The 23,262-nt window shown below is 47.0% G+C and overlaps 1 protein-coding gene across 1 annotated transcript in view; it reads left to right on the plus strand.

Moving 5' to 3' along the window:
* LOC130273447 (maternal DNA replication licensing factor mcm6) overlaps positions 1 to 23,262 on the plus strand; it is a 321,467-nt gene that overhangs the window by 31,479 nt on the left and 266,726 nt on the right. The gene's annotated exons all lie outside the window — the stretch shown is intronic.

The raw sequence follows: 23,262 nt of genomic DNA on the forward strand, positions 1-23,262 counted from the left end.
CCCAACAAGAAGTGATGCCTTGTTGGATCTGATCATTTCCAGCAACGCAGAGCTGGTTGGTAATGTAACTGTGCGGGAAAACCTTGGTAATAGCGACCACAATATAGTTACTTTTGACTTAAAATGTAGAAAACAAAGACCGGCGGGGAAGGCAAAAACATATAACTTTAAAAAGGCAAACTTCCCTGGGCTGAGGGCTGCATTACAGGACATAGACTGGGGGGAGGTGTTGTCAAATACTGATACAGAAGGTAAATGGGACATCTTTAAATCAACTCTAAATAACTATACATCTAAATATATACCAAAGGGGAACAAATATAAACGATTAAAACTAAATCCTACATGGCTGACACATGATGTTAAAAGAGCAATAAAAAACAAAAAAATAGCCTTCAAAAAATACAAATCTGATGGGTCAGCGATAACATTTAAACAGTACAAAGAGCTTAATAAAATCTGTAAAAATGTAATAAAAACAGCAAAAATTCAAAACGAGAGACAGGTGGCCAAAGAAAGCAAAACTAATCCTAAATATTTTTTTAGATATATAAATGCAAAAAAAACAAGGACAGAGCATGTAGGACCCCTTAATAATGATAATGGGGAGGTTGTCACAGGCGATCAAGAGAAAGCGGAGCTACTGAATGGGTTCTTTAGTTCTGTATACACTATGGAAAAAGGAGCTGACATTGGCCAGGTCAGTGCTGGTAACACATCATGTAATGTACTGAACTGGCTTAATGTAGAGATGGTACAAGGTAAGTTAAGTGATATAAATGTAAGCAAATCCCCAGGGCTGGATGGACTACACCCAAGAGTTCTTAGAGAGGTAAGTTCAGTAATATCTGTACCCCTGTTCATGATATTTAGAGATTCTCTGGTGTCTGGTATTGTGCCAAGGGACTGGCGCAAGGCGAATGTGGTGCCAATCTTCAAAAAGGGCTCTAGGTCTTCCCCAGGAAGCTATAGACCGGTAAGTTTAACGTGCATTGTGGGTAAATTGTTTGAAGAACTTATAAGGGATTACATACAGGAATACATAGGGGATAATTGTATTATAAGTGATAGCCAGCATGGGTTTACTAAGGATAGAAGTTGTCAAACCAATCTAATTTGCTTTTATGAAGAGGTGAGTAGAAGCCTTGACAGAGGAATGGCTGTGGATATAGTGTTTCTGGATTTTGCTAAAGAGTTTGATACTGTCCCTCATAGACGTCTGACAGGTAAGTTAAGGTCTTTGGGTTTGGAAATTTTAGTTTGTAACTGGATTGAACACTGGCTCATGGATCGTACCCAGAGAGTGGTGGTCAATGATTCATACTCTGATTGGTCCCCGGTTATTAGTGGTGTACCCCAAGGTTCAGTACTGGGCCCCCTGTTGTTTAATTTATTTATCAATGATATAGAGGATGGTATTAACAGCTCTGTTTCTATCTTTGCAGATGACACCAAGCTTTGTAGCACGGTACAGTCTATAGAGGATGTGCATAAGTTACAAGATGACTTGGATAGACTAAGTGTCTGGGCATCCACTTGGCAAATGAGGTTCAATGTGGATAAATGTAAGGTTATGCATCTGGGTACTAATAACCTGCATGCATCGTATGTCTTAGGGGGGATTAAACTGTCAGAGTCACTGGTAGAGAAGGATCTGGGTGTACTTGTAGATCACAGACTACAGAATAGCATGCAATGTCAGGCTGCTGCTTCCAAAGCCGGCAGGATATTGTCATGTATCAAAAGAGGCATGGACTCAAGGGACAGGGACATAATACTCCCCCTTTATAAAGCATTGGTACGGCATTGGTTCATTAAGTCCCTGCCCTTTGTACACATTGTATGTCTCTACTACCGATTGGATGGTTTAGTGAGGTCCTCAGATCGGCCCCGGCGGGGTAGGAGAAGGCCCTGGCAGAGCGCAGAGAATTTAAAGATCATTGTTGAAATTTGCATTAAGCATGTATTAGCTACTGCTAAACTTCCAAAAATTAAAGGCCCAAGGCCAGAAGCATCAGTGAGGCAAGAAGTTCCTGAAAGACACAGGATGAGTCAGGAGCAAGCATTTGCTGTACCCAAGAGAGTTTCATAACCCCTTACATTTAAAGATCAATGTTGAAATTTGCATAAAGCATATATTTAGCTACTGCTAAACATCCAAAAATTAAAGGCCCAAGGCCCGAGGCATCAAGGAGGCAAGTAGTTCCTGAAAGACACAGAATGAGTCGGGAGAAGTCATTCGCAGTAGGGTTTCATAACCCTTTACATTTAAAGATCAATGATGAAATTTGCATTAAACATGTATTTAGCTACTGCTAAACATCCAAAAATTAAAGGCCCGAGGCATGGGGGAGGCAAGTAGTTCCTGAAAGACACAGAATGAGTAAGGAGCAGTCATTCGCAGTACCCAAGAGGGTTTCGTAATCCCTTACATTTAAAGATCAATGTTGAAATTTGCATTATGCATGTATTTAGCTACTGCTAAGCATCCAAAAATTAAAGGCCCAAGGCCAGAAGCACCCGTGAGGCAAGTAGTTCCTGAAAGACACAAGATGAGCCAGGAGCAGGCATTCGCAGTATCCAAGAGGGTTTCATAACCCCTTACATTTAAAGATCAATGTTGACATTTGCATTAAGCATATATTTAGCTACTGCTAAACATCCAAAAATTAAAGGCCCAAGGCCAGAAAAATCAGTGAGGCAAGTAGTTCCTGAAAGACACAGAATGAGCCAGGAGCAATCAATCACAGTACCAAAGAGGGTTTCATAACCCTAATTGATAATCCAAGAGGGTTTCATAAGCAACCATAATTGGGAAGTGTTGGTGTAGCAGCATGGTCAATCTACTCTGAGGCATCTGGCATTGGTGGCTGAAAATCCTGGCTGATCCATCCCTGATTCATCTTGACAAACGTCAGTCTCTCCACATTTTTATTGGTCAGACGAGTTCGCCTTGGGGTGACTATGGCCCCGGCTGCACTAAACACCCGCTCTGATGGCACACTACTGGCCGGGCAGGACAGCTTTTCCAGGGCAAACTACTGCTAGTTGCGGCCATAAATCAAGTTTGGCTGCCCAGAAGTCCAGCGGATCTTCAATGGTTGTTGGCATGGCCATGTCAAGGTATGCCACCACCTGCTGGTTCAGGTCCTGCTCCATGTCTACCTGCTGCTGATGAGTTGCTTCACTATGCGGGTGAAGAAAGCTACTCATCAGCAACTGTAGACTCAGGCTACTGCTGATTGAGCTGGTACTACTCCTGCCACCCCTCCCCTCCCCAGCAGCCATGGCAGTGGAAGGTGAGCACAGAGGGCCCCCCGAGTCGGACCTGCGAGTGGATGGACCATGTGGCCGATAGGCATCAGCCAACTGACTACGTAGAATCTCTCTGTAGTAGGTCAGTTTGTCCTCCCTCTCAGTGGGTGTAAAAAAGGCCCCCATTCTGGGACGGTAGCGAGGGTTTAATAAGGTGGAGATCCAGAAGTCATCCCGCTGACGAATTTTGACAATTCGGGGATCACTACGCAAGCAACTGAGCATGCATCGTGCCATTTGCGCCAGTGACTCGGAGGGACTACCTGCCTCCATCTCAACTGCATACTGCCACGGTGTGTCTGTGTCCTCTGTCTCACCTTCCTCATAACCCTCCTGCTCCTCTGGCTGCTCCTGCTCCTCCTCTCCTGTCCGATGACTAGAAACACCGGCCATCTCATCCAACCTAAACTTTGCTCCGCTCTGCCCCTCATCATCCTCCTCCCCCAGTTCAGCCCCCACAGGGCTCATGTAGCCTTGAGATGTAGGCGCAACGTCTCCATTGCCGTGACCAGCCATGGTTTCAATCATTTGTTGTAGGAAATGTAGGAGTGGAATTACGTCGTTCATGGCGTAATCCAGGCGATTTACAAATAATGTGGCTTCCTCAAAGGGCCTCAGCAAACTGCAGGTGTCACGTATGAGCTGCCACTGGTTCACACTGAAGTTACACAGGGGAGTACTCCTATCTGCTTTGATCATCAAGAAATCGGTGATGGCTTTTCTTTGTTCATATAGTCTGTCCAACATGTGGAAACGCCACAAAAAAGGCCTCTTTCACACTATGGAATAATTCCGTTTAGGAACTTCCGTCACCAGTTCCGTCACTATACCGGCGAAACCCGGCCGTTACAAAACCCCTGGCGGCCGTGACTAAATCGCATTGTCACGGCCGTCAGGGGTTTTGTAACGGCCAGGTTTCGCCGATATAGTGATGGAACTGGTGACGGAAGTTTCTAAACGGAACTATTCCATAGTGTGAAAGAGGCCTAAGACTATGTTGTGGGATACCGTTCTGATGCTGCAGCTCAAGGAAGGTGTGCTTGGCGGTGTACGAGTGGCTGAAGTGCATGCACTGTTTCCTTGCCATTTTCAGGATGTTTTGCAAATGGGGTGAAGACTTGAGGAAGTGCTTGACAACCAGATTCAACACGTGCAGGGCGCATGTTTCACACTTCCTTATCGCAGTGCGGACACGATGTTCTTCCCGTTGTCGGTCACCATGGTTCCCATTTCCAGATTTCGTGGAGTAAGCCTTACTCGGATTTCTTTACGAATGAACTTTAGCAGTTCCTCCCCTGTGTGACTCCGTTCGCCAAGGCAAACCGTGTGAAGAACAGCTTGACACCACCGTGCCCTACACACATGGTACGATGAAGGGCCACCGAGATTTGGACGTGCAGTGGAGGCCGAGGACATGGTGGAGGATGAGGAGGCGGCGTCGCACAATGTAACAGGACCAACTGCCTGAGAGCGAGAGCGTGGAGGAGGAAGCGGTGTGACCTGTCCAAGTTGCTGTTGTGGCTGTGTAGGAACCACATTTACCCAGTGGGCCATAAAAGACAAGTATTGTTCCTACCCATAGTTACAGCTCCACACGTCGGTGCTGCCGTGCGCTTTTGAACACACCGACAGGCTCAAGGACTGGCCCACCTTCTCTTGTACAAACTTATGCAGGGATGGTACTGCCTTCTTCGCAAAGAAATGACGGCTTGGGACTTTCTACCTCGGCTCAAGCCATCAATTCTCTGAAAGGTGCAGAGTCCACCACTTGAAAAGGGAGGGACTGCAAAACCAGTAACTTGGACAGGAGCACATTCAACTTCTGTGCCGTTGGATGAGTGGGCGCATACTGTTGTCTCTAGGACATGGCTTCGCCGATGGATTGGTGGCGGAATGGCTGACTAAAACCGGGAGAAGCAGGAGCGACAGAAGGAGGGTTTGACACACAGCTCCCTTCGGCTGAGGTGGTGGAGCCTTGGCTGGATGAAGGAGGGAGCGGATGGCCCAGGCCGCTTTATGGTGGCGAAGCATGTGTTGACGCAGGGCCGTGGTGCCGACAATGGGACCCTGGCCACGCTTCACCTTCTGCCGACAGATCTTGTGCCATGTGGCTACGTGAACCTCCTCCGGATGCCTGATGAAAAACTTCCACACCGCCGAGTAGCTTATTTTCCCACCTGCAGTCCGCACTAATTGACTGCTACTGGTGCCGTCTCCAGGAACCCCTGGAAAGGTAGGCTGCCGCGAAGCAGGTGGTCTCCCCCGGGCACGTTTGGCTCCTGAATTTCCACTACTGCCACCACGCTGACTGCCTTGCTGCCTCAAGGGCAACCTGCAACTCTCTTCTCCTGATGATGATGAAGCCCCTTCTACACCCGGCGCCCAATTGCGATCAGCTTCATCATCATCAACAGGTGTGTGCACGTCACTGATGTCCTCCTCAGGTTCCCCAACAGTGTCTGCTTCAGGACCCTGAACCCTTGCAACACCGCCTCCCACGTCAATCTACGCATCACTACTTGGCAGCCTAGCGGAGCATGTCTCCTCCCCTTCTTGGCTGGGCAGTAGCTGCTGACTGTCCTCTATTAGATCGTCCTCAGTAAATAGTGGAGCTGAACCCACAGCATAAGATACTTCTCTAGGAGAGGGGACAGCATAGGACAAAGGCAATGGGAGGACAGGGACTGCTCGCGGGCCATGCCAACTGAAGGTTGTGTCTGAGGAACCCACCGACTGTTGACTGGGGGTGTCAGATGTCACTTGTGATGATGTGGATGAGCGTGTTAACCAATAGACGACGGCAGATGAGTTGCTGGTCGAGACACTTCTGCTGCCACTCGCCCCTAGTCTGCTGCCAACTCTGCCTGAAGTATTTAGGCCTCTGCCACTCCTCTGTGCACGTCCTGGCACTTCTCTGCCTGACATACTTAGTGCATATATGAGGGTATTACAACACGCTACACTACTCTTTAAACAGTATATGTCTAGAACAGCAGCAGGTGATTACTTATGGCTGTACTTTCACAGTATGTAGGCCCTTGACAGATTAACAGGTACAAGATGGTACAATACTTGGATGTACCTATGCGGTATGCACTGATGAGGGCAGTAATATGCGCAACTATACGCAGAAAAAAATCTGTATTTTTGTAAAACACCAGCCGGTGAATACTATTGTTTGGACTTTGACAGTATGTAGCCACTTGACAGATTAACAGACTTGTTACAGATACAGTATAGTAGACTGCTTTAACCCCTTAAGGACCCAGCCCAAATATACCTTAAGGACCCGGCCATTTTTTGAACATCTGACCACTGTCACTTCATGCATTAATAACTCTGGGATGCTTTTACCTTTCATTCTGATTCCGAGATTGTTTTTTCGTGACATATTCTACTTTATGTTAGTGGTAAAATTTTGTCGATACTTTGATGAAAAAATTGAAAATGTAGCATTTTTTTAACTTTGAAGCTCTCTGCTTATAAGGAAAATGGATATTCCAAATAAATTATACATTGATTCACATATACAATTTGTCTACTTTATATTTGCATTATAAAGTTTACATGTTTTTACTTTTGGAAGACATCAGAGGGCTTCAAAGTTCAGCAGCAATTTTCAAATTTTTCACAAAATTTTCAAAATCGGAATTTTTCCAAGACCAGTTCAGTTTTGAAGTGGATTTGAAGGGCCTTCATATTAGAAATACCCCACAAATGACCCCATTATAAAAACTGCACCCCTCAAAGTATTCAAAATGACATTCAGTAAGATTGTTAACCCTTTAGGTGTTTCACAGGAATAGCAGAAAAGTGAAGGAGAAAATTCAAAATCTTCATTTTTTACACTTGCATGTTCTTGTAGACACAGTTTTTGAATTTTTACACGTGGTAATAGGAGAAAAAGCCCCCAAAATTTGTAAACCAATTTCTCTCAAGTAAGGAAATACCTCATATGTGTATGTCAAGTGTTCAGCGGGCGCAGTAGAGAGCACAGAAGGGAAGGAGCGACAATGGGATTTTGGAGAGTGAATTTTTCTGAAATTGGGGGGCATGTTTTTGGGGGGCATGTCACATTTAGAAAGCCCCTATGATGCCAGAACAGCAGAAAACACCACATGGCATATCATTTTGGAAACTACACCCCTCAAGGCACGTAACAAGGGGTCCAGTGAACCTTAACACCCCACAGGTGTTTGACAACTTTTCTTTAAAATCGGATGTGTAAATGGAAAAAAAATATTTCACACTAAAGTGCAGTTTTCCCCCCAAATTTACCATTTTTACAAAGGATAATAGGAGAAAATGACCCCCCCCCCCCCAAATTTGTAACCCCATCTCTTCGGAGTATGGAAATAGCCCTTGTTAGGACGTAAAATGCTTTGCGGGCGAACTACAATGTTCAGAAGAGAAGGAGTCACATTTGGCTTTTTGAAAGCAACTTTTGCTGAAATGTTTTTTTGGGGGCATGTCGCATTTAGGAAGCCCCTGTGGTGCCAGAACAGCAAAAAATACCCACATGGCATACTATTTTGGAAACTACACCCCTCAAGGAACGTAACAAGGGGTCCGCTGAGCCTTAACACCCCACAGGTGTTTGACGACTTTTCGTTAAAGTTGGATGTGTAAATAAAAAACATTTTTTTTTTTTACTAAAATGCAGTTTTTCCCCTAAATTTTACATTTTGACAAGGGGTAATAGGAGAAAATGACCCCCAAAATGTGTAACCCCATTTTACTCCATGTTAGGACGTAAAATGCTCTGCTGGAGAACTGCAATGCTCAGAAGAGGAGGAGCGCCATTGAGCTTTTGGAAAGAGAATTTGTTTTGAAGGGTAGTCAGGGGCCATGTGCGTTTACAAAGCCCCCCGTGGTGCCAGAACAGTGGACTCCCCACATGTGACCCCATTTTGGAAACTACACCCCTCACAGAATTTAATAAGGGGTGCAGTGAGTATTTACACCCCACAGATCTTTGGAACAGTGGGCTGTGCAAATTAAAATTTTAATTTTTCATTTTTACGGACCCCTGTTCAGACACCTGTGGGGCGTAAATTCTCAATGTACCCCTTATTACATTACGTGAGGGGTGTAGTTTCCAAAATGGGGTCACATGTGTCGGGGGTCCATTGTTCTGGCACTATGGGGGCTTTGTAAACACATGTGGCCTTCAATTCCAGATAAATTTTCTCTACAAAATCCCAATGGCGCTCCTTCTCTTCTGAGCATTGTAGTTCGCCGGCAGAGCACTTTAAATTCACATATAGGGTATGTTCTTACTCAGAAGAGATGGGGTTACAAATTTGGGGAAGCTTTTTTCCTATTTTCCCTTGTGAAAATGAAAAATTTAGAGTAACACCAGCATTTTAGTGAAAAAATTAAAAATGTTTCATTTTCCCATCCAAGTTTAATGAAAATTCGTCAAACACCTGTGGGGTGTTCAGGCTCACTATACCCCTTGTCACATTCGGTAAGGGATGTAGTTTCCAAAATGGGGTCACAAGTGGGTATTTTTTTTATTTTTTTTGCGTTTGTCAGAACCGCTATAAAATCTGCCACGCCAGTGCAAATCACCAATTTAGGCCTCAAATGTACATGGTGCGCTCTCATTCCTGAGCCTTGTTGTGCGTCCGCAGAGCATTTTACGCCCACATCTGGAGTAAAGTATGGGGCAACACATCGCCGTACTCGGGAGAAATTGCACTACAAATTTTGGGGGTCTTTTTTTCCTTTTACCGCTTGTGAAAAGGAAAAGTTGGGGGCTACACCAGCCTGTTAGTGTAAAAAAATTAAAAAAATTTACACTAACAGGCTGGTGTAGCCCCCAACTTTTCCTTTTCACAAGCGGTAAAAGGAAAAAAAGACCCCCAAAATTTGTAGTGCAATTTCTCCCGAGTACGGCGATACCCCATATATGGCCCTAAACTGTTTCCTTGAAATACGACAGGGCTCCGAAGTGAGAGAGCGCCATGCACATTTGAGGACTAAATTAGGGATTGCATATGGGTGGACATAGGGGTATTCTACACCAGTGATTCCCAAACAGGGTGCCTCCAGCTGTTGCTAAACTCCCAGCATGCCTGGACGGTCAGAGGCTGTCCAGAAACGCTGGAAGTAGTTATTTTGCAACAGCTGGAGGCTCCGTTTTGGAAACCCTGCCGTACAAGACGTTTTTAATTTTTATTGGGGGGGACAGTGTAAGGGGGTGTATATGTAGTGTTTTACCCTTTATTATGTGTTAGCGTAGTGTAGTGTTTTTAGGGTACATTCACACTGGCGTGTTACGGTGAATTTCCCGCTAGGAAGTTTGCGCTGCGGCGAAAAATTTGCCGCAGCCCAAACTTGAAGCAGGAAATTTACTGTAAACCTGTCCATGTGACTGTACCCTGTACATTCACATGGGGGGCAAACCTCCAGCTGTTTCAAAACTATAACTCTCAGCATGTACTGACAGACCGTGCATGCTGGGAGTTGTACTTTTGCAACAGCTGGAGGCACACTGGTTGGAAAACCTTCAGTTAGGTTCTGTTACCTAACTCAGTATTTTCCAACCAGTGTGCCTCCAGCTGTTGCAAAACTACAACTCCCAGCATGTACTAATCGCCGAAGGGCATGCTGGGAGATGTAGTTATGCAACAGCTGGAGGTACCCAACTACAACTCCCAGCATGCCGAGACAGCTGTTTGCTTTCTGGGCATGCTGGGATTTGCAATTTTGCAACATCTGGAGAGCTACAGTTTTTAGACAAGTGCACAGTGATCTCCAAACTGTGGACCTCCAGATGTTGCAAAATTACAACTCCCAGCATGCCCAGACAACAAACAGCTATGTGGGCATGCTAGGAGTTGTAGTTTTGCAAGATCTGGAGGGATATAGTTTGGAGACCACTGTCGCCGCGCGCTATTAACCCTTTAGCCGCGCGCTCAGAGCTGAGCCGCGCGGCTAAAAGTGAAAGTAAAAGCTGCTGGTTAACTCAGTGGGCTGTTCGGGATAGCCGCGGCGAAATCGCGACATCCCGAACAGCTTACAGGACAGCGGGAGGGCCCCTACCTGCCTCCTCGCTGTCCGATCGCCTAATGACTGCTCAGTGCCTGAGATCCAGGCATGAGCAGTCATGTGGCAGAATCATCGATCACTGGTTTCTTATGAGAAACCAGTGATCAATGATAAAGATCAGTGTGTGCAGTGTTATAGGTCCCTATGGGACCTATAACACTGCAAAAAAAAAGTGGAAAAAAAAGTGAATAAACATCATTTAACCCCTTCCCTATTAAAAGTTTGAATCACCCCCCTTTTCCCATAAAAAAAAACACAGTGTAAATAAAAATAAAAATATGGTATCGCCGCGTGCGGAAATGTCCGAATTATAAAAATATATCGTTAATTAAACCGCACGGTCAATGGCGTGCGCGCAAAAAAAATCCAAATTCCAAAATAGTGCATTTTTGGTCACTTTTTATATCATGAAAAAATGAATAAAAATAAGTCCTATCAATGCAAAAATGGTACCGTTAAAAACTTCAGATCACGGCGCAAAAAATGAGCCCTCATACCCCCCATACACGGAAAAATTAAAAAGTTATAGGGGTCAGAAGATGACAATTTTAAACGTATAAATTTTTCTGCATGAAGTTATGATTTTTTCCCAGAAGTGCGACAAATTCAAACCTGTATAAGTAGGGTATCATTTTAATCGTATGGACCTACAGAATAAAGATAAGGTGTCATTTTTACCGAAAAATGTACTACGTAGAAACGGAAGCCCCCAAAAGTTACAAAATGGCGTTTTTTTTTCAATTTTGTCTCACAATGATTTTTTTTTCCGTTTCACCGTAGATTTTTGGGCACAATGAAAGTAGAATTGGTGGCGCAAAAAATAAGCCATCATGTGGATTTTTATGTGCAAAATTGAAAGAGTTATGATTTTTTAAAGGCAAGGAGCAAAAAACGAAAATGCAAAAACGGAAAAAACCCCGGTCCTTAAGGGGTTAAACTTTTATTAAGGAAGGGGTTAATGTGTGTTTTTTTTTACTTTTATTAAACTTTTTTTTTTTTTACACTTCATTAGTCCCCTTAGGGGACTTTTAGTATGAATCATTAGATTCCTCATACAGATCAATGTAGTTTTATAGAACCACATTGATCTGTGTGATCTGTGGTCCTGCCAGGCTTTGTCGATGCGAGAGCCGGGACCTGCACGGAAGGAGAGATAAGCCCTCCAGCAACCTCCACAGTGGATCACCAAACCCCCCCCCCGGGATCGCGCTGCGGGGGAACGATCCACCCCACTGGACCACCAGGGAGCATTTACAGGGTTCTTTTGATACCGCTGTCAATTTTGACAGCAGCAATCTAAAGGGGTCATAGCCGGCCGCGACGATCGCCACGTGTCTGCTCTTAACGGCGACATTCAGCTACAGGAATCAGCTGAGGGCCGGCCGGTATGATGCGGGCTCGAGTCGGGAGCCCGCATCATCCCCAGTTAACGGCCATTGGACATCCATGGTAGTTAACCAGTTAATTAGTAAACCAATTTTGATGGCTGGGTATAAAGGAGGAATTTGGGAAAAGAAGGAAAGGAGGAGAGGGGAGATCAGGCACAGGGGCAACAAGTCACAGAATGAAGGAAAAGGGAGAGGGGTTGGTGGGAGGAGGGATGGATAAGTTCTTATCACCAGGGGTAAAAAAGAAAGGAGAAATGCATAGAGAAAGGGACAGGAGACAAATATCCAAGTAAGAGATGGAACAAGATGAAATGAGAAAGGAACCTCCAAAAATCTTGAATAAAATTTTGGAAGGAGTCCAAAAAACTTACAAATTCCTTTTGGAGGTTCAAGAGAATTTGGGAGGTGTTAGAATGGATATATCATTGATAAGAGAAGATATGAAAAATGTGAGAGAAAGGATAGGAGAAGCGGAACAAAGAGTAAGCTCGGTGGAGGATGTGGCGAAAGAAATAGGTAAATTAACAAAATTGTGCCAACAGATGTCAGTTAAAATCAGAGATTTGAAGGATAGGAGTAGATGTTCAAATCTAAGAGTGTTGGGAGTTCCTGAAAAAGTGGAGGGAGGGGAGTGTGCAAAATCTATGATGCAATGGTTGAAGGAAAATTTTGGAGATGAAGTAATGTTGGAATCAATGATGGTAGAGAGAGCCCATAGGATACAATCTCAACCCCTTCCTCAGGTTCCAGACCCCGCCATATTTTGCTAAAACTAATGTCCTCACAGATGGAGATTATATTCTAAAAAGGGCACATAAAAATCCTGAGAAGATTATTAATGGCAGTAAAGTGACAATATTCCCTGACTCTAAAGAAACACAGCAGGTGAGAATTCATTTTTCCCAGGTAAAGGGGAGAAGAATCAGGAGAGGAAGCAGGAATAAAATATTAATTGATGTTTCCAGCAAATTTGAGCATTTAGTATAAAGGACAAACCTTGCTTGGATGGCGAGGCAGTTAAATGAGGGACCCCTCATTTTAATAAAAATAGCTGAACATGGTGCAGTTGGAATATTAGAGGTTTGGCTGAAAGAGTAAAACGGGCGGGTGGTATCAAGACACTTACCAGGGGTTATGTGCCTTACAGAAACACATTTAACCCCTTCCCGCAGAACGGCCGTTTTTTACGGCGGTGGATCCAGTGGGTTCACGCTGAACTCTGGGTTTTTACAGCGTTTACATAATCGCAGCTCCCGCTGGAGCCCGCAAGTTAAACTTTTCACCTCCGGTTGTCTCCAGCAGGTGAAAAGTTCTGCCTCCAGGATCATTGTGATTGGTCCGGGGAGGGACCTATCACAATTTATCCATGATCTGATAAAGTAACTCCAGTGAACTTCTGTGAAAGTAGCGATCGGAGCAGGAGTTACAGTAAATTACAGAGAATAAGCCTTTGTGTGCCCCCCATCCCCTTCAGAGCCCGCTCTGTGACCCTTCTCTGCCCCTCTGTCCTCCACTTTGCCCACCGCAATCATCCTCTGTAGCCAGCGATTTCCCTTTGCAGCCGGAGATCACCTGCTGCTGCTGTTACCGGCAGATACAAACCTGTGCAAGTCACTAATAATAATAGTGACTGGTGAATAAAAAGTGTAAAATAAAAAAACCCACCTTTGCCAAGTAGTGCCAGTAGTGCCCATCTCCTTTATAGGCACCCTCTGTTCTGTCCCTGCCGCTGCCCTCTGTTCTGTCCCTGCGCTGCGATCCGGCAGTCATACAGAATAAATCAGTGCAAGTCACTGAACATCCAAATCTGTCAAGTCACTGATAATAACAGTGATTGGTGAATAAAAGGTGTGAAAAAAAAGCACCTTTGCCAAGTAGTGCCCATCTCCTTTATAGGCACCCTCTGTTCTTTAATAAATCAGTGCAAGTCACTGAATATAACAGTGACTGAAGCAAGAAGAAGCAGGTGCCTGAAAATTTTTTTTTTTACTGTGCCCAGCAGTGCCCTGTCACTGATAACAGTTACAGTAAAGTTCCCCCACGTACCAAGTGTCGCACACCACCTCAAATACCGCCGTTCCACTGTTTTTTCCCTGTATTGAGTGACAGTTTTCCACCGTTAGTTCCCAGTGGTACAGTTTGTCATTTTATTTTATTCCATAAAAAAAACAAAATTTTTAAAAATTTTCTCCTAAACCGTAACTGCATTGAGTGACAGTTTGCCACTGTTTGTTCCCAGTGGTGGTACGGTTTGTCATTTTAGTATTTTTTTTTCTTAAAAAAAGATAAAAATAAAAACTAAAAAATGTCAAGTCGTTGCACTTTCAGCATTGAGGAGGCATATGCCTTCTTGGCATCTTCATCAGATTCTGTTAGTGGCGAAGAACTACTATATTTGCCCTCTTCTTCTGCCTCCTCCTCTTCCACTAAATTTGATGAGGAACCGCCTCGCATGTGTTGTAGATTTAGTGTGGAGCCAGGTCCTAGTTGTAACAAGCGCTCACAGCCAGCGTGTGAGGCCGGAGCGCATAGCGTAACAGTACCCCTCCCCTTTGGTCTACCCCTCCTTTTACGAGAGATAAAACTCCTGAGAAGGTCACGGTCCAGGATATTCTCCTCAGGATCCCAAGATCTCTCCTCAGGACCGCAACCCTCCCAGTCGACCAAAAAAAATTTTTACCTCTCAAAGTTTTTGCAGCAAGAATCTGTTTAACTTTGTAGACGTCAAAGGAACCGGATAAAAAACAAGAAAACAGAAAAAGCCAGCGCTCAGAGAAAACCAGTGGATATCACAAGAAAAAAAACTTTTTTTTTTTTTTTTAAATCATTCAATGTAAACAATGCACTCACTTCACATGGGGGGGAAAAACTGGAAAGTGGCAATGGATGCTTCAGACCAGACCCCCCTCCAGGACAGCTTTAGATAGATGCTCCTTGGTTTCATAAACCACAGGATCCAACGGGTATATTCATAGTTCTTTAATTCGCAACGCGTTTCAAAGGTTAACAGCAATCACCTTATTCATCAGGCTAAGGAACCGGAGACAGGTGTTGGGACAAGATTCTTCTGAGAGAACCGGTTTACGACAAGAGGCTTGAGGAGAGAGATGTGGAAGGAATTAGGAATACGTAATGTAGCAGGTAGACAGAATTTGTAGGAGACAGGATTAATCTTTGTAGAATCTGGAAGGGACCAAGGTAGCGGGGACCGAGCTTGTAACAGGGGATCTTGAAGTGGATGTATTTGGATGAAAGCCACACCATTGCACCAGGAGAGAAGGACGGAGGAGGTCTTCTACCTTTATCCGCTTGCACCTTCATGCGTGAAGAAGCCTGGAACAACAACTGTTGGGTCTGTTGCCAGATGCTGGAGAAGTCACAGAACAGCTCATCAACAGCAGGCACACTGGAGGAGACTGGGAGATGAAGAAGAGAACGGAGATGGAGTTCGTAGGCAACAAAAAAGGGAGACGACCTCATGGACTCGGAATCCATTAGATTATATGAGAATTCAGCCCAGGGGAGAAGGTCGACCTAATCATCTTGGCGAGCTGAAACAAAAGGCCGAACATAAGTCTCAAGGATTTGATTAACCCTCTCCACCTGGACTGAGGGTGGTAGGCCGAGGAGAAGTCCAGATTGATGTCCAGACGGTTACAAAGGGCTCACCAGAACTTAGTGACAAACTGCACACCTCGATCCTAAATGATATGCTGAAGAAGGTAGTGGAATGAAATGAGCCATCTTGGAAAACCGATCTACCACGACCCAGATGACAGTGATATTATGAGAAGGTTGCAAATCGGTGATGAAATCCATGGCGATATGGGACCAGGGAGTCTCTGCAATGGGTAAAGGCTATAAGAGTCCTGCAGGTCTTTGCCGAGGAGTTTTGTCACGGGCACATGCTACACAGGACCGAACAAAATCAGAAACATCACGTTCAAGATGGGGCCCCTAGTAGTGGCAGGAAATAAGAAGTAGGGTTGTTACGCCGAGCGCTCCGGGTCCCCGCTCCTCCCCGGAGCGCTCGCTTCACTCTCCCCGCGGCAGCGCTCCGGTCACGTCCTCTGACCCGGGGCGCTGCGATTCCGCTGCCAGCCGGGATGCGATTCGCGATGCGGGTAGCGCCCGCTCGCGATGCGCACCCCGGCTCCCCTACCTGACTCGCTCTCCGTCTGTTCTGTCCCGGCGCGCGCGGCCCCGCTCCCTAGGGCGCGCGCGCGCCGGGTCTCTGCGATTTAAAGGGCCACTGCGCCGCTGATTGGCGCAGTGGTTCCAATTAGTGTGTTCATCTGTGCACTTCCCTATATCACCTCACTTCCCCTGCACTCCCTTGCCGGATCTTGTTGCCTTAGTGCCAGTGAAAGCGTTCCTTGTGTGTTCCTTGCCTGTGTTTCCAGACCTTCTGCCGTTGCCCCTGACTACGATCCTTGCTGCCTGCCCCGACCTTCTGCTACGTCCGACCTTGCTTTTGCCTACTCCCTTGTACCGCGCCTATCTTCAGCAGCCAGAGAGGTGACCCGTTGCTAGTGGATACGACCTGGTCACTACCGCCGCAGCAAGACCATCCCGCTTTGCGGCGGGCTCTGGTGAAAACCAGTAGTGGCTTAGAACCGGTCCACTAGCACGGTCCACGCCAATCCCTCTCTGGCACAGAGGATCCACTACCTGCCAGCCGGCATCGTGACAGTAGATCCGGCCATGGATCCCGCTGAAGTTCCTCTGCCAGTTGTCGCTGACCTCACCACGGTGGTCGCCCAGCAGTCACAACAGATAGCGCAACAAGGCCAACAGCTGTCTCAACTGACCGTTATGCTACAACAGTTACTACCACAGCTTCAGCAGTCATCTCCTCCGCCAGCTCCTGTACCTCCTCCGCAGCGAGTGGCCGCTCCTGGGATACGCTTATCCTTGCCGGATAAATTTGATGGGGACTCTAAGTTTTGCCGTGGCTTTCTTTCCCAATGTTCCCTGCATCTGGAGATGATGTCGGACCTGTTTCCCACTGAAAGGTCTAAGGTGGCTTTCGTAGTCAGCCTTCTGTCCGGAAAAGCCCTGTCATGGGCCACACCGCTCTGGGACCGCAATGACCCCGTCACTGCCTCTGTACACTCCTTCTTCTCGGAAATCCGAAGTGTCTTTGAGGAACCTGCCCGAGCCTCTTCTGCTGAGACTGCCCTGTTGAACCTGGTCCAGGGTAATTCTTCCGTTGGCGAGTATGCCGTACAATTCCGTACTCTTGCTTCAGAATTGTCCTGGAATAATGAGGCCCTCTGCGCGACCTTCAAAAAAGGCCTATCCAGCAACATTAAAGATGTTCTGGCCGCACGAGAAATTCCTGCTAATCTACATGAACTTATTCACCTAGCCACTCGCATTGACATGCGTTTTTCCGAAAGGCGTCAGGAACTCCGCCAAGATATGGACTCTGTTCGCACGAGGCGTTTCTTCTCCTCGGCTCCTCTCTCCTCTGGTCCCCTGCAATCTGTTCCTGTGCCTCCCGCCGTGGAGGCTATGCAGGTCGACCGGTCTCGCCTGACACCTCAAGAGAGGACACGACGCCGTATGGAGAACCTCTGCCTGTACTGTGCTAGTACCGAACACTTCCTGAGAGATTGTCCTATCCGTCCTCCCCGCCTGGAAAGACGTACGCTGACTCCGCACAAAGGTGAGACAGTCCTTGATGTCTACTCTGCTTCTCCACGTCTTACTGTGCCTGTGCGGATGTCTGCCTCTGCCTTCTCCTTCTCTACAGTGGCCTTCTTGGACTCTGGATCTGCAGGAAATTTTATTTTGGCCTCCCTCGTCAACAGGTTCAACATCCCGGTGACCAGTCTCGCCAGACCCCTCTACATCAATTGTGTAAATAATGAAAGATTGGACTGTACCATACGTTTCCGCACGGAGCCCCTTCTTATGAGCATCGGATCTCATCATGAGAGGATTGAACTTTTGGTCCTCCCCAATTGCACCTCGGAAATTCTCCTTGGACTTCCCTGGCTTCAACTTCATTCCCCTACCCTGGATTGGTCCACTGGGGAGATCAAGAGTTGGGGGTCCTCTTGTTCCAAGAACTGTCTAAAACCGGTTCCCTGTAACCCTTGCCGTAACTCTGTGGTTCCTCCAGTAACCGGTCTCCCTAAGGCCTATATGGACTTCGCGGATGTTTTCTGCAAAAAACAAGCTGAGACTCTACCTCCTCACAGGCCTTATGATTGCCCTATCGACCTCCTCCCGGGCACTACTCCACCCCGGGGCAGAATTTATCCTCTCTCTGCCCCAGAGACTCTTGCCATGTCCGAATACGTCCAGGAGAATCTAAAAAAGGGCTTTATCCGTAAATCCTCCTCTCCTGCCGGAGCCGGATTTTTCTTTGTGTCCAAAAAAGATGGCTCCCTACGTCCTTGCATTGACTACCGCGGTCTTAATAAAATCACGGTTAAGAACCGCTACCCCTTACCCCTCATCTCTGAACTCTTTGATCGCCTCCAAGGTGCCCACATCTTCACTAAATTGGACTTAAGAGGCGCCTATAACCTCATCCGCATCAGAGAGGGGGACGAGTGGAAAACGGCATTTAACACCAGAGATGGACACTTTGAGTATCTGGTCATGCCCTTTGGACTGTGCAACGCCCCTGCCGTCTTCCAAGACTTTGTCAATGAAATTTTTCGTGATCTGTTATACTCCTGTGTTGTTGTATATCTGGACGATATCCTAATTTTTTCTGCCAATCTAGAAGAACACCGCCAGCATGTCCGTATGGTTCTTCAGAGACTTCGTGACAACCAACTCTATGCCAAAATTGAGAAATGTCTGTTTGAATGCCAATCTCTTCCTTTTCTAGGATATTTGGTCTCTGGCCAGGGACTACAGATGGATCCAGACAAACTCTCTGCCGTCTTAGATTGGCCACGCCCCTCCGGACTCCGTGCTATCCAACGCTTTTTGGGGTTCGCCAATTATTACAGGCAATTTATTCCACATTTTTCTACCATTGTGGCTCCTATCGTGGCTTTAACCAAAAAAAATGCTGATCCCAAGTCCTGGCCTCCTCAAGCAGAAGACGCCTTTAAACGACTCAAGTCTGCCTTTTCTTCGGCTCCCGTCCTCTCCAGACCTGACCCTTCCAAACCCTTCCTATTGGAGGTTGATGCCTCCTCAGTGGGAGCTGGAGCTGTTCTTCTACAAAAAAATTCTTCCGGGCATGCTGTCACTTGTGGTTTTTTCTCTAGGACCTTCTCTCCAGCGGAGAGGAACTACTCCATCGGGGACCGAGAGCTTCTAGCCATTAAATTAGCACTTGAGGAATGGAGGCATCTGCTGGAGGGATCAAGTTCTCCTGTTATTATCTACACCGACCACAAGAACCTCTCCTACCTCCAGTCTGCCCAACGGCTGAATCCTCGCCAGGCCCGGTGGTCTCTGTTCTTTGCCCGATTTAATTTTGAGATTCACTTTCGTCCTGCCGATAAGAACATTAGGGCCGATGCTCTCTCTCGTTCCTCGGATGCCTCAGAAGTTGAACTCTCTCCGCAACACATCATTCCACCTGACTGCCTGATCTCCACTTCTCCTGCCTCCATCAGGCAGACTCCTCCAGGAAAGACCTTTGTTTCTCCTCGCCAACGCCTCGGAATCCTCAAATGGGGTCACTCCTCCCATCTCGCAGGTCATGCGGGTATCAAGAAATCTGTGCAACTCATCTCCCGCTTCTATTGGTGGCCGACTCTGGAGACGGATGTTGTGGACTTTGTGCGAGCCTGCACTATCTGTGCCCGGGATAAGACTCCTCGCCAGAAGCCCGCTGGTTTTCTTCATCCTCTGCCTGTCCCCGAACAGCCTTGGTCTCTGATTGGTATGGATTTTATTACTGATTTACCCCCTTCCCGTGGCAACACTGTTATTTGGGTGGTCGTTGATCGATTCTCCAAAATGGCACATTTCATCCCTCTTCCTGGTCTTCCTTCTGCGCCTCAGTTGGCTAAACAATTTTTTGTACACATTTTTCGTCTTCACGGGTTGCCTACGCAGATTGTCTCGGATAGAGGCGTCCAATTCGTGTCTAAATTCTGGAGGGCTCTCTGTAAACAACTCAAGATTAAATTAAATTTTTCTTCTGCATATCATCCCCAGTCCAATGGACAAGTAGAAAGGATTAACCAGATCTTGGGTGATTATTTGCGACATTTTGTTTCCTCCCGCCAGGATGACTGGGCAGATCTCCTCCCATGGGCCGAATTCTCGTATAACTTCAGGGTCTCTGAGTCTTCCTCCAAATCCCCATTTTTCGTGGTGTACGGCCGTCACCCTCTTCCCCCCCTCCCTACTCCCTTGCCCTCTGGTCTGCCCGCTGTGGATGAAATTTCTCGTGACCTTTCCATCATATGGAGAGAGACCCAAAATTCTCTCTTACAGGCTTCATCACGCATGAAGAAGTTCGCGGATAAGAAAAGAAGAGCTCCCCCCGTTTTTTCCCCTGGAGACAAGGTATGGCTCTCCGCTAAATATGTCCGCTTCCGTGTCCCTAGCTACAAGTTGGGACCACGCTATCTTGGTCCTTTCAAAATTTTGTGTCAAATTAATCCTGTCTCTTATAAACTTCTTCTTCCTCCCTCTCTTCGTATCCCTAATGCCTTTCACGTCTCTCTTCTCAAACCACTCATCCTCAACCGTTTTTCTCCCAAATCTGTTCCTCCCACTCCTGTTTCCGGCTCCTCGGACATCTTCTCGGTCAAAGAAATTTTAGCTGCCAAAAAGGTCAGAGGGAAAATTTTTTTTTTAGTGGACTGGGAGGGTTGTGGTCCTGAAGAGAGATCCTGGGAACCTGAGGACAACATCCTAGACAAAAGTCTGCTCCTCAGGTTCTCAGGCTCTAAGAAGAGGGGGAGACCCAAGGGGTGGGGGTACTGTTACGCCGAGCGCTCCGGGTCCCCGCTCCTCCCCGGAGCGCTCGCTTCACTCTCCCCGCGGCAGCGCTCCGGTCACGTCCTCTGACCCGGGGCGCTGCGATTCCGCTGCCAGCCGGGATGCGATTCGCGATGCGGGTAGCGCCCGCTCGCGATGCGCACCCCGGCTCCCCTACCTGACTCGCTCTCCGTCTGTTCTGTCCCGGCGCGCGCGGCCCCGCTCCCTAGGGCGCGCGCGCGCCGGGTCTCTGCGATTTAAAGGGCCACTGCGCCGCTGATTGGCGCAGTGGTTCCAATTAGTGTGTTCACCTGTGCACTTCCCTATATCACCTCACTTCCCCTGCACTCCCTTGCCGGATCTTGTTGCCTTAGTGCCAGTGAAAGCGTTCCTTGTGTGTTCCTTGCCTGTGTTTCCAGACCTTCTGCCGTTGCCCCTGACTACGATCCTTGCTGCCTGCCCCGACCTTCTGCTACGTCCGACCTTGCTTTTGCCTACTCCCTTGTACTGCGCCTATCTTCAGCAGCCAGAGAGGTGACCCGTTGCTAGTGGATACGACCTGGTCACTACCGCCGCAGCAAGACCATCCCGCTTTGCGGCGGGCTCTGGTGAAAACCAGTAGTGGCTTAGAACCGGTCCACTAGCACGGTCCACGCCAATCCCTCTCTGGCACAGAGGATCCACTACCTGCCAGCCGGCATCGTGACAAGGGTCTTGCGTGTTCCAGGATGTCCTGCTGTCAAGGAAGAATGACCCCATTTCAGGACCTTGCGTCTAAATTTGGTGGGCACAAAGAATTTTCCCGGAGGAACTTGATGAATCTCGGCAGGAGTGGCAGGAATCAAACGGTCAGGAGGAATAATATGCCTAGGCGTGGAGTCCAAACCAATGACGTCAGAGGACCTGGAGAGAGCATCAGCCCGGATGCGATTGTCTGCTGGACGGAAGTGAATTAAGAAGTTGAACAGTGAACATCTTGCCTGGCAGGGATTCAAACGCTGAGCAGACTGAAGGTATAGAAGATTCTTATGATCGGAGTAGATGCTGATGGGATGAGAAGAACCTTCCAATAAATGTCGCCATTCCTCCAAAGCTAGCTTGATAGCGAGGAGTTCACGATCTCTAATGGAGTAATTCCTCTCAGCAGGAGAGAAAGTCTTGGTGAAGAACGGCACCTGTTCCAATAGATGAGGCATCAACCTCCAAAGTAAAGGGCCTCTCTGGATCACGTCTTGTAAGCACGGGAGCAGAGGCAAACGCAGTCTTTTAACGGGAGAAGGCCTCTTCAGCCTCTCGAGGCCAAGATTTAGGATTAGATGCCTTTTTAGTGAGAGCCACAATAGGAGCAACCAAGGATGAAAAATGTGGGATAAACTGACGATAATAGTAAGCGAATCCAAGAAAGCGTTGAAAAGCACGTAGGCCCGAGGGACGAGGCCAATCCAATACTGCAGACAACTTATCTGGATCCATCTGCAGGCCCTGATGAGAGACAATGTAGCCAAGAAACGGAAGACTAGATTTCTCAAACAGGCATTTCTCCAGTTTGGCGTAGAAATGATTCTTCCGTAGTCGTTGAAGAACCAGATGAACTCCTCTAAGTTGGAAGAGAAGACCAGGATGTCATCTAGGTATACGACAACACAGGTGTAGAGAAGATCATGGAAGATATCATTCACAAACTCCTGGCAAACGGCTGGAGCATTGCAGAGACCAAAAAGCATTACAAGATACTCAAAATGTCCGTCACGAGTATTGAAGGCCCTTTTCCATTCATCTTCCTTGCGGATATGAATGAGGTTATACGCACCGCGTAAGTCCAACTTGGAGAAGACCTTGGCACCACGTAGACGGTCAAAAAGTTCTGAGATAAGAGGTAGAGGATAACAGTTGTTGACCGTGATTTGGTTAAGTCCCCTGTAGTCAATGCATGGACTGAGTGAGCCATCCTTATTCCCTACAAAGAAGAAACCTGCTCCAGCAGGAGAAGAGGACTTACGGATAAATCCCTTTTGGAGATTCTCCTGGATATACTCAGCCATGGCTTTGGTCTCAGGAACTGAAAGAGGGTATATCCTCCCACGAGGAGGAGTGGTACCAGGCAGAAAATCAATAGGGCAGTCGTAAGGACAATGTGGAGGCAGAGATTCAGCCTGTTTCTTGCAGAAGACGTCGGAGAAATCTTGGTAAGGTGGCGGCAGGCCAGGTAAACGAGGAAGATGAGAAACAACTTTACACAGAACAGGTTGGAGTCAAAAATGTTGACAGGATTGTCCCCAGCTAATTATTTCTCCAGTTCTCCAATCCAGTTGCGTGGAATGGCGTTGCAGCCAAGGAAGACCAAGAAGAATCTCAGAAGTATAGTGTGGCAGAACATAGAATTCAATCTTTTCTTTATGCAATACTCCCACTTGCATGACGAGAGATTCAGTACGGAAGTGAACCTTACAGTCCCGATTTTGTCCATTAACAGAGGAAATGAACAAGGGCTTGGCAAGCCGAGTAAGGGGAAGATGATACTTGTGGACTAAAGCCGCATCAATAAAGTCACCTGCTGATCCGGAATCCAAAAATGCTGTAGCGCTGAAGGAAG

The sequence above is a fragment of the Hyla sarda genome, chromosome 5 (assembly GCF_029499605.1).
Source record: "Hyla sarda isolate aHylSar1 chromosome 5, aHylSar1.hap1, whole genome shotgun sequence".
NCBI lineage: Eukaryota > Metazoa > Chordata > Amphibia > Anura > Hylidae > Hyla > Hyla sarda.